Here is a 13,523-nt window from a genome sequence, read left to right as displayed (position 1 = left end):
AGATACATCTAACAAGGGCTACTCGATAGATATGTTAAAGACAAATATATCTGCAGTACAGTTAGGCTTCTGCTTCAGTTTAGATTTATGCTTTAATAAAAAAATTTCAAGATTGGAACATCACTTGGTATCACAATGGCCAAAGGCATATTTTACTTTTTCTCCCCTGCTTTTCTTTAAAAGGCTGGTGATGACACTGGTAGCAAGAGCTGAATTATCTGTACTCTCCAAGGGACTGAACTTCTGCCCCACCACAGAACTTGACACCATACTAATATGTGGAAAACTAGAATTCTTTCACAACAGTTATACCACCACTCGCACTACCACATCTGCACCGACAGTCATAACAGGAGGTTATTTACCTGTAACTGGAGGTTCTTTGAGATGTGGGCTCCCTATCTGTATTCCAGATGTGGGTGCACATTCTGCCACGTGTCTGAGTCCAGGAAGTATTTTTTAGCAGTGTCCGTTGACCTGTACGTGCATAGTGAGTCTCCTTGTGCTTGCGGTCGAGGGTATAAGAGGAAGTGAACACCTCTGCAGTCTCCCTCTTATCATAATGGAATACAATCTGAAGCAGAGGGGATGAAGTGTGGGTAGTGAAATACCAACAGAGACCACACACCTCAAAGAAAAGACGGTTACTCACCTTTGTAACTGTTGTTCTTCGAGATGTGTTGCTCACATCCATTCCAGTTAGGTGTGCGCGCCGCGCGTGCACGTTCGTCGGAAACTTTTTACCCTAGCAACTCCAGTGGGCCGGCAGGTCGCCCCCTGGAGTGGCGCCGCCATGGCGCCCAATATATATCCCTGCCGGCCCGCCCGCTCCTCAGTTCCTTCTTGCCGGCTACTCCGACAGTGGGGAAGGAGGGCGGGTGTGGAATGGATGTGAGCAACACATCTCGAAGAACAACAGTTACAAAGGTGAGTAACCGTCTTTTCTTCTTCGAGTGATTGCTCACATCCATTCCAGTTAGGTGACTCCCAAGCCATACCTAGGCGGTGGGGTCGGAGTGAGAAGTCGCGGCATGGAGCACTGCAGTTCCGAAGGCCGCATCCTCTCTCGACTGCTGTACCAGGGCGTAGTGGGAAGCAAAGGTGTGGACCGATGACCAGGTCGCTGCCCGACAGATTTCCTGGATGGGCACACGGGCAAGGAAAGCCAGCGACGACGCCTGCGCCCTGGTAGAATGCGCAGTCACACGGCCCGTAGGGACATGGGCCAAGGCATAACAGGTCCTGATACAGGACGTAACCCACGAGGATAACCTCTGGGAGGAGATAGGAAGCCCTTTCATACGGTCCGCTACCGCCACGAAAAGCTGGGGGGATTTGCGGAAGGGTTTGGTCCTCTCTATGTAGAACGTGAGAGCTCTACGGACATCCAGCGAGTGGAGCTGCTGCTCCCTGCCTGAGGAGTGAGGTTTTGGGAAAAAAACCGGGAGGAAAATCTCTTGGCTGACGTGGAAGGCTGAGACCACCTTGGGTAGAAAGGCAGGGTGCGGTCTAAGCTGCACCTTGTCTTTGTGGAAGACCGTGTATGGGGGGTCTACCACAAGGGCTCGGAGTTCCGACACCCGTCTAGCTGAGGTGATAGCTACTAGAAAGGCAGCCTTCCAAGAGAGGTAAAGCAGGGAGCAAGTAGCTAACGGCTCAAAGGGGGGCCCCATGAGCCGGGACAACACCAGGTTAAGATCCCAGGTTGGAGCAGGGGGACGGACGTTAGGGAATAACCGTTCCAGCCCTTTAAGGAATCTCGACACCGTCGGGTGAGAAAAAACGGAGCGACCGTCCGCACCCGGGTGAAAGGTGGAGATAGCTGCTAGATGGACTCGCAACGACGATAAGGCCAGACCTTGCTCTTTGAGGGACCAAACATAGTCTAAGATTTCGGTTACCGAAACTTCCATAGGGCGGAGATTTCTCTCTACGCACCAACAGGAGAAGCGTTTCCATTTCGCCGAATACGTGGCTCTTGTGGACGGTTTCCTGCTGCTCAAGAGCACCTCTCTCACGGGCGTGGAGCAGCGCAGCTCGGAACCAGTTAGCCACGCAGGAGCCACGCCGCTAGGTGCAGCGACTGCAGGTCTGGGTGACAGAGAGACCCGTGGTCCTGGGTAATCAGGTCCGGATGAAGGGGCAGGGGAACTGGGTCGGCTACGGCCAAGTCCAGCAGCATGGTGTACCAGTGCTGTCTGGGCCATGCCGGGGCCACCATGATCACACGAGCCCTGTCTCTGCGCACCTTCAGGAGGACCTTGTGAACCAGAGGGAACGGAGGAAACGCATAGTACAGGTGGGTCGACCACTGGATGAGGAAGGCATCCGCTATCGACCCCGGCTCCCTGCCCTGAAAGGAGCAGAACGCTTGGCACTTCCTGTTCCCCTTGGACGCAAAGAGGTCCACCCGGGGATAACCCCACCTCCGGAAAATGGAGAGAGCGACGTCCGGGCGAAGGGACCACTCGTGTGACAGGAAGGATCTGCTCAATCGATCCGCCAGCGTGTTCCGTACTCCGGGAAGGAAGGAAGCCCTGAGGTGAATGGAGTGGGCTACGCAAAAGTCCCAGAGTCGTATCGCCTCGAGGCACAGGGAGGAGGACCTGGTGCCGCCCTGCTTGTTGATATAATACATGGTCGTCGTGTTGTCCGTGAACACGGCTACACAACGACCCTGAAGCTGATGACAAAACGTTTGGCAAGCAAGGCGGACCGCTCTCAACTCCCTCATGTTGATGTGTAGCCCCACCTCCTCCTGAGACCACAGGCCCTGCGTCCGCAGGGTCCCTAGGTGGGCCCCCCAGCCTAGATCTGAGGCATCCGTTGTCAGGGATACCGAGGGCTGAGACGGGTGAAAGGGAAGACCCGCACACAATACGGACTGGTCCAACCACCAGCCGAGGGAATCTAAGACCTTCTGGGGGATTGTGAGTAACATGTCTAACGGTTGCCTTGCCGGCCTGTAATGACTGATAAGCCACAGCTGGAGAGGCCTCATGCGGAGCCGAGCGTAGTCGGTCACAAAGGTGCACGCCGCCATGTGGCCTAACAGGGTTAGACATGTCCTCACTGACGTCAACGGGGCTGACCGCAAGCGTTGAACGATCGCCGCCATGGTCTGGAACCGCTGCAGAGGCAGCGAGGCCCTGCCCACAGTGGCGTCCAGGACGGCCCCGATAAATTCCACCTTCTGAGTGGGCCTCAGGGTGGACTTGTCTGTGTTTATCAACAGGCCCAGACTCGCAAACATGCCGGTGATCACGCGGACATGGCTGGTCACCTGCTGTTCCGACGTGCCCCGAATCAACCAATCGTCCAGATAAGGGAACACGTGGACACGGTTGCGCCGAAGATGCGCCACGACAACTGCCATGCATTTTGTAAACACCCTCGGGGCCGTGGACAGGCCGAACGGGAGGACTGCAAATTGATAATGAAGAGCCCCCACAACGAAGCGGAGAAAGCGTCTGTGGCACGGCCAAATGGCAATGTGGAAATACGCGTCCTGCATGTCGAGGGCGGCGTACCAGTCTCCCGGATCCAGGGATGGAATAATGGTTCCCAGGGATACCATGCGGAACTTCAACTTCACGAGGTATTTGTTGAGCTCTCGCAGGTCGAGGATAGGCCTGAGGCCCCCCTTGGCCTTGGGGATCAGAAAGTAGCGGGAATAAAACCCCTTGCCTTTCTCGTTTTCCGGAACCGCCTCTATAGCTCCTTTGCTGAGGAGCGTCTGCACCTCCTGCCGAAGGAATTGCTCGTGAGAGGGGTCCCTGAAGAGGGACGAGGAAGGAGGGCGGGAAGGAGGAAACGAAACAAACTGCAGGCGGTATCCCGTCTGCACCACGCTTAAGACCCAGCGGTCCGATGTTATTTGGGACCACGCCGGGAGGAAAAACGAAAGGCGGTTGGAAAACGGGGGGGAAGGATCCATAGGGGAAACTGTTACTGCGCCCTCGAGCGCACCTTCAAAATGAAGGCTTAGGACCAGGCGGGGGTTTTGAGGAGCCTTGGTTCTGCCCCCCTTGGTTCCCCGACTGCCTGCGCCTCCCGTTCCTGCCGCGGCGCCTGTAAAGGTCCTGCCGCTGGCGGAACTGGGAAAACGGCCTGCGTTGTTGTTGTTGTTGTTGTTGCGGCCGGAAGGGTCTACGCTGCGTCACGGGAGTGTGCATCCCGAGGGACCGCATAACGACTCGGTTATCTTTCAGACTCTTGAGTCTGGGGTCTGTTTTGTCAGAAAATAGGCCCTGGCCTTCGAAAGGAAGGTCCTGTATAGTATGCTGGAGCTCCGGCGGAAGGCCGGAAACCTGCAGCCAGGAGATGTGACGCATCGTAACACCTGACGCAAGGGTACGGGCAGCCGAGTCCGCAGCGTCCAAGGAGGCTTGCAAGGCCGTGCGTGCGACCTTCTTGCCTTCGTCCAAGATGGCCGTAAACTCTTGGCGAGCATCCTGTGGCAGCAGCTCCTTAAATTTGTCCACTGCCACCCAGGAATCAAAGGCATATCTGCTCAGCAGGGCCTGCTGGTTGGAGACCCTGAGCTGCAGCGCCCCAGCCGAATACACCTTACGGCCAAGGAGGTCCATCCGCCTGGCCTCTCTTGATTTGGGGGCCGGAGCCTCCTGGCCATGACGCTCCCTATCGTTCACCGATTGAACCACCAGTGAACACGGGGTCGGGTGTACATGGAGATATTCGTATCCCCTGGAAGGGGCCATGTACTTCCTCTCGACGCCTTTTGCTGTCGGAGGGATGGAGGCCGGAGACTGCCAGATGGTGTTGGCGTTGGCCTGGATGGTTCGTATAAAGGGCAGGGCGACCCTGGTGGGAGCATCAGAGGAGATGATGGTTACAATTGGATCCTCTATCTCCGAGACCTCCTCCGCCTGCAGACTCAGATTTTGAGCCAATCGCCTGAGGAGGTCTTGGTGCGCCCTGAGATCCAGCGGGGGGGGACTGTTGGAGGAGGTACCCGCCACCGCCTCATCCGGGGAGGAGGATGATGAGACCCCCGGCACGAGAGTGTCTAACTGAGGGTCTTCCTCAGCCCTCGCCTCTGCCTCCGGAGCCACAGCGGAGTCCTGCTGCTTGGACCCTTCCTCCCCTTCCGGGGAGGGAGGGGGGCGAGACAACGAGGCTTCCGGGGCCCTACGTTCCGCAGTCGCCGGCCTAGGAGGGAGCTGCTGGGGGCCCTGGGCCTGATGGTACGCCCAGGGTGTCCAGAATCCCCACTGTTGTGGGCCTTGGTCCTGCAGCGGCGGATCACCAAACAGCGCCGCCTGCCGGTCGGTGCCCAGCGCATAGCCGCTGTCCGTCTGGGAGGATACGGACAGCTGTCTCGAGGGCCACGGTGGGGCCGACCCTGGATGGTACGGGTCTGCGCGGGCCGGCACGGAGGATCGTCGCGGTGCCGGGGACCGGTACCGGGAGTCATACCGGTGCCGGGATCGGGACCAGGACCGGGATCTGTCACGGTGCCGTGATCCTGATCGGTGCCGTGATCCTGATCGGTGCCGGGCGCCGCTTCGGTGCCGGGACCTGCTACCAGCTCGGTGCCGGGAGGTCGACCGGGACCTGCCACCAGCTCGGTGCCGGGAGGTCGAGCGAGACCGGGACCGGGACCTGCCACCAGCTCGGTGCCGGGAGGTCGACCGGTGCGGCGAGTAGCGTCGGGACCTGCTCCTGGAGTCGCGGTGCCGGTGTCGACTGGAGCCTGACCGCGACCTTCTCGATGCCGACCGGTGCCGCGAGTGCGACCGGTACCGCTGAGGGGAGCGGTGCCGGGACTGCGAGCGGCGTCGGGATCTGGAGCACCCAAGACGTCGGGACCTGGATCGGGAACGACTGTCTCTGGGCGGTGCCGACATCATGGGCTTGCCTCTGGACACGACCCGCACCGGAGGTACCGGGGGTGGCAGCCGAGTAGGCTCAGTCAGGGCAATAAGGTCCCGAGCCGAGGCGAAGGTCTCCAGTGTGGACGGGACCACTATCTCAACCCCAGATCTCATGGGGGAGCTCGGCGGCACCGGACTCAACGGACCCGCCGGGCCCGGAGTCAACGGTGCTGACGGTGCCGGCGGCGCCGCGGCCGATGTCGAGGCCGGGCGCTCTAGCCGGGTCTGCCTGGCCGGAGTATTAGACTTCGACGGCCTTGGCTCTGGCTCCAGTGCCGGAGAGGGTCGGTGCCGAGGAGTCTTCTCGGTGCCGGAGCGATCCGGTGCCGGTGCCGATACCACGGCCTGCGAAGCCGTCGGGTCAAGTGCCGCCTCCATTAGGAGAGTTCGGAGCCTTTGATCCCTCTCCTTCTTTGTCCTCGGCTTAAAGGCCTTACAGATGCGGCACTTGTCGGATCTGTGCGATTCCCCGAGGCACTTCAGGCACGCTTCGTGGGGATCGCTGGTAGGCATGGGCTTCTTGCAGGCCGCACACTGCTTGAAGCCCGGCGAACCAGGCATGAGCCCGGTGCCGGGTGCCGGGAAGGGCTAAGCCCCCGGCGAAGAAGTACTTTACAACTAATTAACTTAACTATCAACTTAACAAACTAATTAACAACTATAATGAAACTAGAGATAACGATAGATAACGATAGATAACTAGGAGAGCTAGGGACGTGGAGGACAGCTATGCCGCGCTCCACAGTTCCAACGACCGACACGGCGGTAAGAAGGAACTGAGGAGCGGGCGGGCCGGCAGGGATATATATTGGGCGCCATGGCGGCGCCACTCCAGGGGGCGACCTGCCGGCCCACTGGAGTTGCTAGGGTAAAAAGTTTCCGACGAACGTGCACGCACGGCGCGCACACCTAACTGGAATGGATGTGAGCAATCACTCGAAGAAGAACCTCCAGTTACAGGTAAGTGACTGCCTCCTCCTCTTTGGGTGATGGTCCCTATATGTATTCCACATAGGGGTGAATTGCAAGCAGTGATCAGCACGGAAGTGGGTGTGAGGATGCCAATGGAAGTGAGAACTGCAGTACGGTCTGGCCCCGGCGGCATCTATAGCTGCTGTTTGTGCGATAGCATAGTGCGTCATTAATCAGTGGACTTCCGCCAGTAACTCTGCAATATTAACAATCTCCCTTGAAACACCATCCATCCCACCTCTCTAAATACCAACATCCATCACAATGATGGCATCGCTGTCTGCCTCAAATATCTACAAGACAATGGACAACACTCAGATATCTACCCCAAGCACAATACTAAACTCATCCATTGCATTCTCACTCATAATTTTACATTCAACAACACTTTGTCCAAACTATGGGAACAACTATGGCAGTAGGATGGCTCCCAATATGCAAGCTCTTCATGGGCCACCTGCAGGAAGAGTTTCTGGACAAATGCACCATCAAACTAATGATATATCTCAGATACATCGATATTTTCATCCTCTGGACAGATGACCTAAACTCCCTCATAGATTTACTCTAAAACTTCAACCATCATCACCCACCTATTAATCTCTCTCTAGAACACTCCTGCACTAGCATCAACTTCCGGGACATCAAAATCAGTGTCAGCAATGGACCTTTACAGACAACTATATACAAGAAGCCCATCAATCACCACACTTACCTTCACAAATCCAGTAAACCAATCCAAACACACCAATAAATCAGTTACACACATCCAGGCACTCAGAAACAAAAGCATATGCTTTGAGAAGAAAATCGGTGATAAACATTTTAAACACACTTAAAACCACCTTCATCAAACAAGGACACACCATGACAGAAATAGACAGCATCATGGAATGGACCACCCAAATACCTCTGAGAGAACCTGCTTCAATACAGAAACAAACAACCCTCTGGTTGCAAACCCAAAGTTGTCATGAACCACCTCATACTGGAGCCCATACAGAGTATTATTAAACAACAGGGAGGATAAATATCAATGATTTAAAAAATAAATAAATAAATGAATAGGATTTTTTTATTTAAATCAGATTTTTTTTTGATAAAATGCTTATTGAGGAAAAAAAACCTATCTAAAGATAGTTTTAATTAAGATACCTTATAGCTCAAAGGTATCTCATCATGGAATAGTGTTTATAAATTCTAATTCTATAGTATGAGACAATATATTCATGTAATGTTTAAGAAAAGTTTTGTAAACGAGTTCCAATAGTTCATGGATTAGGGACCCAATCTTATAGGGTTCCAGGGGTTTCTGTATAGATTATTTAGGTTAATCATTCTATCTACCCAATGGGACTCAGTGCTCAGTCTAGAAGATGCCATCAGAGATGCCTAGTTTTGCAGTTCTCAAACTTTGCGGATTTTGTCTCCAGAGATAACATGCTTGTTAGCAGCAAAAATGTTTTTAAATAAATATACAGAGGTGAGATAACAGACCTCAACCCTATTGTCCCTCTGCAAATTTGTGTACACAGACTCAATCCCTTACCTCTCTCTAAAGGTGCAAAGTTTCAAAAAGTTCACTGAATAGAAGATTATTGGGGGCAGAATAGATCTGGACTAGGAGAAGAAGTCTGGAGATAAATGTGAGAAGGAAGGGACAGGCAGTAGAAACAAAAGTGAAACTGTTTGAGCAGCATATTCCAGAAGTCTTGAGGTCCTTCTGATTTGAGATCTACCATACCATTCTCACTAGAAGGGAAAACCTGTAATGGCAGCAGGCTGTAAAAGAGACCCAGTTTGGGAATATTTTAATGAAGTTCCTCTACCTGTGGGTAAAATGCAAATAGTGCAACAACGAAATGCAAGGCTTGGTTACCCAAATGAAACAACATCATGAGAAGTGTTGAGGAAGCTGCGCTGAAGATGAAAAAAAGGAACATGTCTGAACATGCAGGATCTTCAGGTTAGTAAACTTTTTTACTTCATACTTCTCTTTCTTAAGGACTGCCTGTCTTCCTTCTGGACTATTCTTGAATTCTCATGTTTGAGCAAAAAGTACAATTGTTATTGTATGGTACTATCATTTTAGATGCAGTTGATATAAAAATAAATACAGTAACTCATTTAATGTTGTAGTTATGTTCCTGAAAAATGCAACTTTACACAAAACAATATTAAGCTAATCCAATTTTCCCGTAAGAATTAATGTAAATGAGTGGGTTAGGTTCCACAGAAATTTTTTTCAACAAAAGACTATATATTTTTTATATATGTGTATACATGTAACCGTGTGGACTCACCCCCACAACGCCCCCTGCTGGTTCCTTCAGGGAATTAGCTCGATTCCAGCCACGGAGTGCCCTCCGCAGGCCGGTGATCCACCTGCCCTCTGCTGGCCCTGGGCCCCTCCCCAGACCTCACTACCCCTTTAACTGGGTCTCCCCCCCTCCCAGGGGAACCCCACTCCACTATCCCCACTTTGCCTCAGTATTGGCTACTGCCCAGTCATTGTCTAGCCCCACGCCCTGGGGCAGACTGCAGTATTAGCCACTCATCATAGGCAAAGGGGGTTTGGCCTGGTTGCCTTTACCCACCCTCCGGCTGCCCCTCTGCAAGCCCAATACCTTGGAGGCCTAGAACTAGGCCCTACAGCCTGGGGAGTTGCTGGCCTAGGGCTTCCCAACTCCTAAGGCTTTTCCCCCAGCACTGCCTTTCTTTAGGTCCCCTGGGTGAGTCCCTGAGCAGCCAGGCCTGTCTCTCTCTCCAGTCAGAGAGAGAGACTCTTTCTCCTTCTGGCTCAGTTTGGGGCATGGCCCCCAGCTGCAGCCACTCCCTCAATCAGCCCAGCTTAAAGGCTGCTTTCTCCAGCCCCAGCCCCTTCCCCTGGGCTGTTTTTAACCCCTTCCGGGCAGGAGCAAAGATCCACTCTGCTACAATACACACACACACACACTAAGTTTTAAACAAACAATTTAATACTGGTACACAGCGATGAGGATTGTGAAGCTTGGTTGAGGTGGAAGAGTCAGAAGGTGGGATATTTCCCTTACTGCTAAATGATGAACTACCAATTGGCTGAGCCCTCAAGGGTTAACTCTCTCTCCCCCCACAAGGCAGCAGGAATGGAGGGAGATATGTGCATTTCCCTTAAGTACACTTCCTTGTTAATTAGATTAGCTTGCTAAGATGCAGCTGCTGCAAGCTCCCTCTGTCCTGAGTCCTGGTCTGTCCCCACTGCTCTATGGAAGATGGGGTAAACAGGGTGCAGCAGGGGGGAGGGGAACACCCTGACATTAGTCCCCCTCTTCCTTTTCTCCCCCTGCCCCCCCCAACAACAAGCAGGAGCCTTGGGGAGCAGCTCCAAGGCAGAGGGCAGGAGCAGCACATGGCAGTGGGGGAAGGGACACAGCTGAACTGCAGGCAGCTGCTGCACAGGGAATTTAGGGGAGGGGGGAGATCATAGGGGGCTGCCAGTCCACCCTGGTTCCAAGCCACCACCAGCTAGCTGTAATGGGCTGCTCTTCCTGCAAGTAGCAGACATAGCAGGCAGCTGCCAAAGATGTTAGAAGGGACCATTACACAACTTTAAATGAGTATGTTCCCTAATTGATCGGCAACATAACAATGAAACAATGTTAACCAGGACGACTTTAAGTGAGGAGTTACTGTAGTTGAAATAGGCAAATCTTCCTTTTATAATTTCTCCTTTAATGTAATACTGAGTGTCAGTGAATGCACTGAGTAATACTAAATGAGCAGTATGGTGGTAATAATTAAATAACTGCATTGACTTATTTTGTTTAGGAGAATCCATCCTCAACATACAGGATTCTGAAGACTATCCACACCTTCCAGATCACTATCATTTTCTACAGTTTCAGAATTATCTGCCAGTGACAGTGTTTCAGTCACATCATGCATGTCACATAGCCACAGTATATCACCTGTAGCAAAAAGAAAAATTTCCATCATCCAGAAACAATCATAGAGAAGTTTGTGATAAGAACCAGCAGATTACAAAAAGAGGTAATTGATGAAAAAATTGCCCAGTTTGTTTATGCAACAAACTCTCCTTTCAGTATGATTGAGAACCACACTTCATTAACATGGTTCAGTCATTAAGACCAGGGTACAGTCCACCCAACAGAACAGATGTTGCAGGCAAATTGCTGGATAAAGTGTATGAAAGAGAAATTGAGCCGTGTGCAAAATGTCTAGAGGGTAAAATTGTTAACCTGAGTCTGGATGCGTGGAGCAATGTCCACAATGATCCTGTTGTATGTGCTTGTGTGAGAACAGAAGAAGGGAATGTCTTCCTTACAGAAAAAAGTGATACATCAGGAAATGCATACACAGTAGAATACTTACAAGAAGTAGCAGTAAAAGCTGTAACAAACTGAAAAATAATTCAAATGTCTGTATAGCAGAGCAGTCACCCTGCTCCGGCCCTGAAGGGGTTAAAACAGCCCTGGGAAAGAGCTGCCCCAGGGAGCCAATAGGGTAGGCTGATTGGGAAGGCAGCCACAGCTGGGGCCATGCCCAAGTAGGAGGCAGCTGGTCCAGTCCCTCTCTAGCAGTGGAGAGAGAAGAACCTAGCTGCCAGGGAGCAGGGTACTAGAGGAAGAGCAGTGCTGAAGAAAGAGGAGGCCTAAAGAAGGTACTGGGGCTGCAGAGGTACAGTCTGGGGTTAGGCAGAGGCAACTGGTCCAAACCCCCTTGCTGATGATGAGTGACCAGGACAGACAGTTTTTGTCTTTAGAATGTGTTTTAACTACTTATGCTAAACAGTCTATTCCACTTCATACTTAGTTGTGATGCTCTGAGTACCTTTTCCCAGACCTGAAGAACTCTGTATAGCTTGAAAATGTGTCTCTTTCACAACACAAGTTGGTTCAGTAACAATAAATTATCTAAGTAGGAAGTAATTTAGTTATTTAACTGCTTGAACCAACTGGGAACCTGATACCAGGATCCAAAACTCCCTGTCCCTTTCCACTAGGGAAACCATGACTGGAATATCAGAGGGCCTAATACAAGATATGAAGCAGCTCCTGACACACATACAGAATAGGAGTTAAGAGCCCACTGCAAGATCAGAGCCAGAGTTTCTGTCCCCAAGAGAGGAAGCTATACTCAGTGAAAAAACCTACACACCAGAACCATTATCCTGCTAGTTAAGAGAAGTTTAAGGAGCATTCCAAGTTACTTTGGGCTAGATTCACAAAGGGACTTAGGCACCTAAGCAGGCAGGTAAGTACCTAATTCCAACATTTAGGCACCACTGGCATTCATAAAACCCTGCTCAGCTGTGACTTAATCCTCAATAGGGTCCTAAGTTTCTACCGGTACTGTCCCATAGGTGCTAAGTTTCTACCAGTGGGTACATGCAAAAAACTGTCTTAGTGCTGATACTGCCACGCAGTATAACACAGGCCTCATTTCCTACAAGATTCTCAAACCCCACTAGTCTCATGGGTGGGACCCAATCTGGTTTGTGTGATCTGGGCCTGCCTAAATTACACAGGACAGCTGGTGCTGAGAATTTTTGGCACTGGCTGCCTGTCCTATTATAGCCATTAGCCCAGTGGTTAGGGCACCTGCCTACTATGTAGGATACCCAAGTTTGAGACCTCACATACCTGATTTGGAACAGGGACTTGAACCAGGTCTCTCGTTGCTCAGGTGGCCGCCCACTCAGCTTGCTGGCTTCTGTGACTCCCTTTCTTAGGCACCTAACTTGGGGGCTAGGAATTTCACTGAGTGATGGCACTGCAATCCCTAAATTCCCTTTGTGAATCTAGCTCTTCCTACCTAAAACTTTCATTGACATAAACTTTACCAAATAGTCCATGCTGATTTCTAAGGAGTAAGACGGAACAGGGCACTGATCCCCATTTCTCTGGAGGGCTCCATATGCTTCATTCTTATTAGCATTAAAAGTGAGTTACTCACATACACTAAAAAAACAAAACAAACGAGCTACTCACTCAGACTAAATTAATGCAGTAAGCCCTATCTCAACAGAAATCAGTAAATCTTCCAAAATACGTCAAAGAACAGACTGTTCCAAAATAAAAGCATTGTTCTGTGATTTGTATGTCTGTGTGGCACATGATCTTTATTTTTGCACTATCCAATTCCTTTCAAGCAGAGCTCTTAGATAATTCCATCCCATTAGTTAAGGCTCTACTCCTTCACTTAGATGAATTATTAATACCATGCCACAGGAAAAGTTTAACTTTTCAGTATGCCAATCATCATTCTATTACAAGTAATTATTGGCTAGTTTACACCCACTTAACAAATGAAAAACTAGGACATGTATCTTGCCTGGGGGCCAGCAGGTAAATGTGGAAGAATTCTGGAAGCATTAGTGTGAGCCAGAAGCCATCAGCTCCCCCCTTCCTGGATAACATGTACTGTGATCCCTTGCTTGAATTTTGAAATGTTATCAAAAAACTTACAACCAAGTTGGTCTGGTTTATTCTTTTCAAACTCAGTTATGAGTCTGTTTTGTCCTCAGGATTCATCTACACTGCAGCTGCAGTGGGGTGGAGCAAGAGAGGAAGGTAAGGGTTATTTGCAGCTCATGTAGACTTACCTGCACTAGCTGTACTAATGAGGATATGGAAGCACTGGCTGCACAAGCCA

The sequence above is a fragment of the Gopherus evgoodei genome, chromosome 5 (assembly GCF_007399415.2).
Source record: "Gopherus evgoodei ecotype Sinaloan lineage chromosome 5, rGopEvg1_v1.p, whole genome shotgun sequence".
Taxonomy (NCBI): domain Eukaryota; kingdom Metazoa; phylum Chordata; order Testudines; family Testudinidae; genus Gopherus; species Gopherus evgoodei.
Note: the sequence above shows the minus strand (reverse complement) of the source record.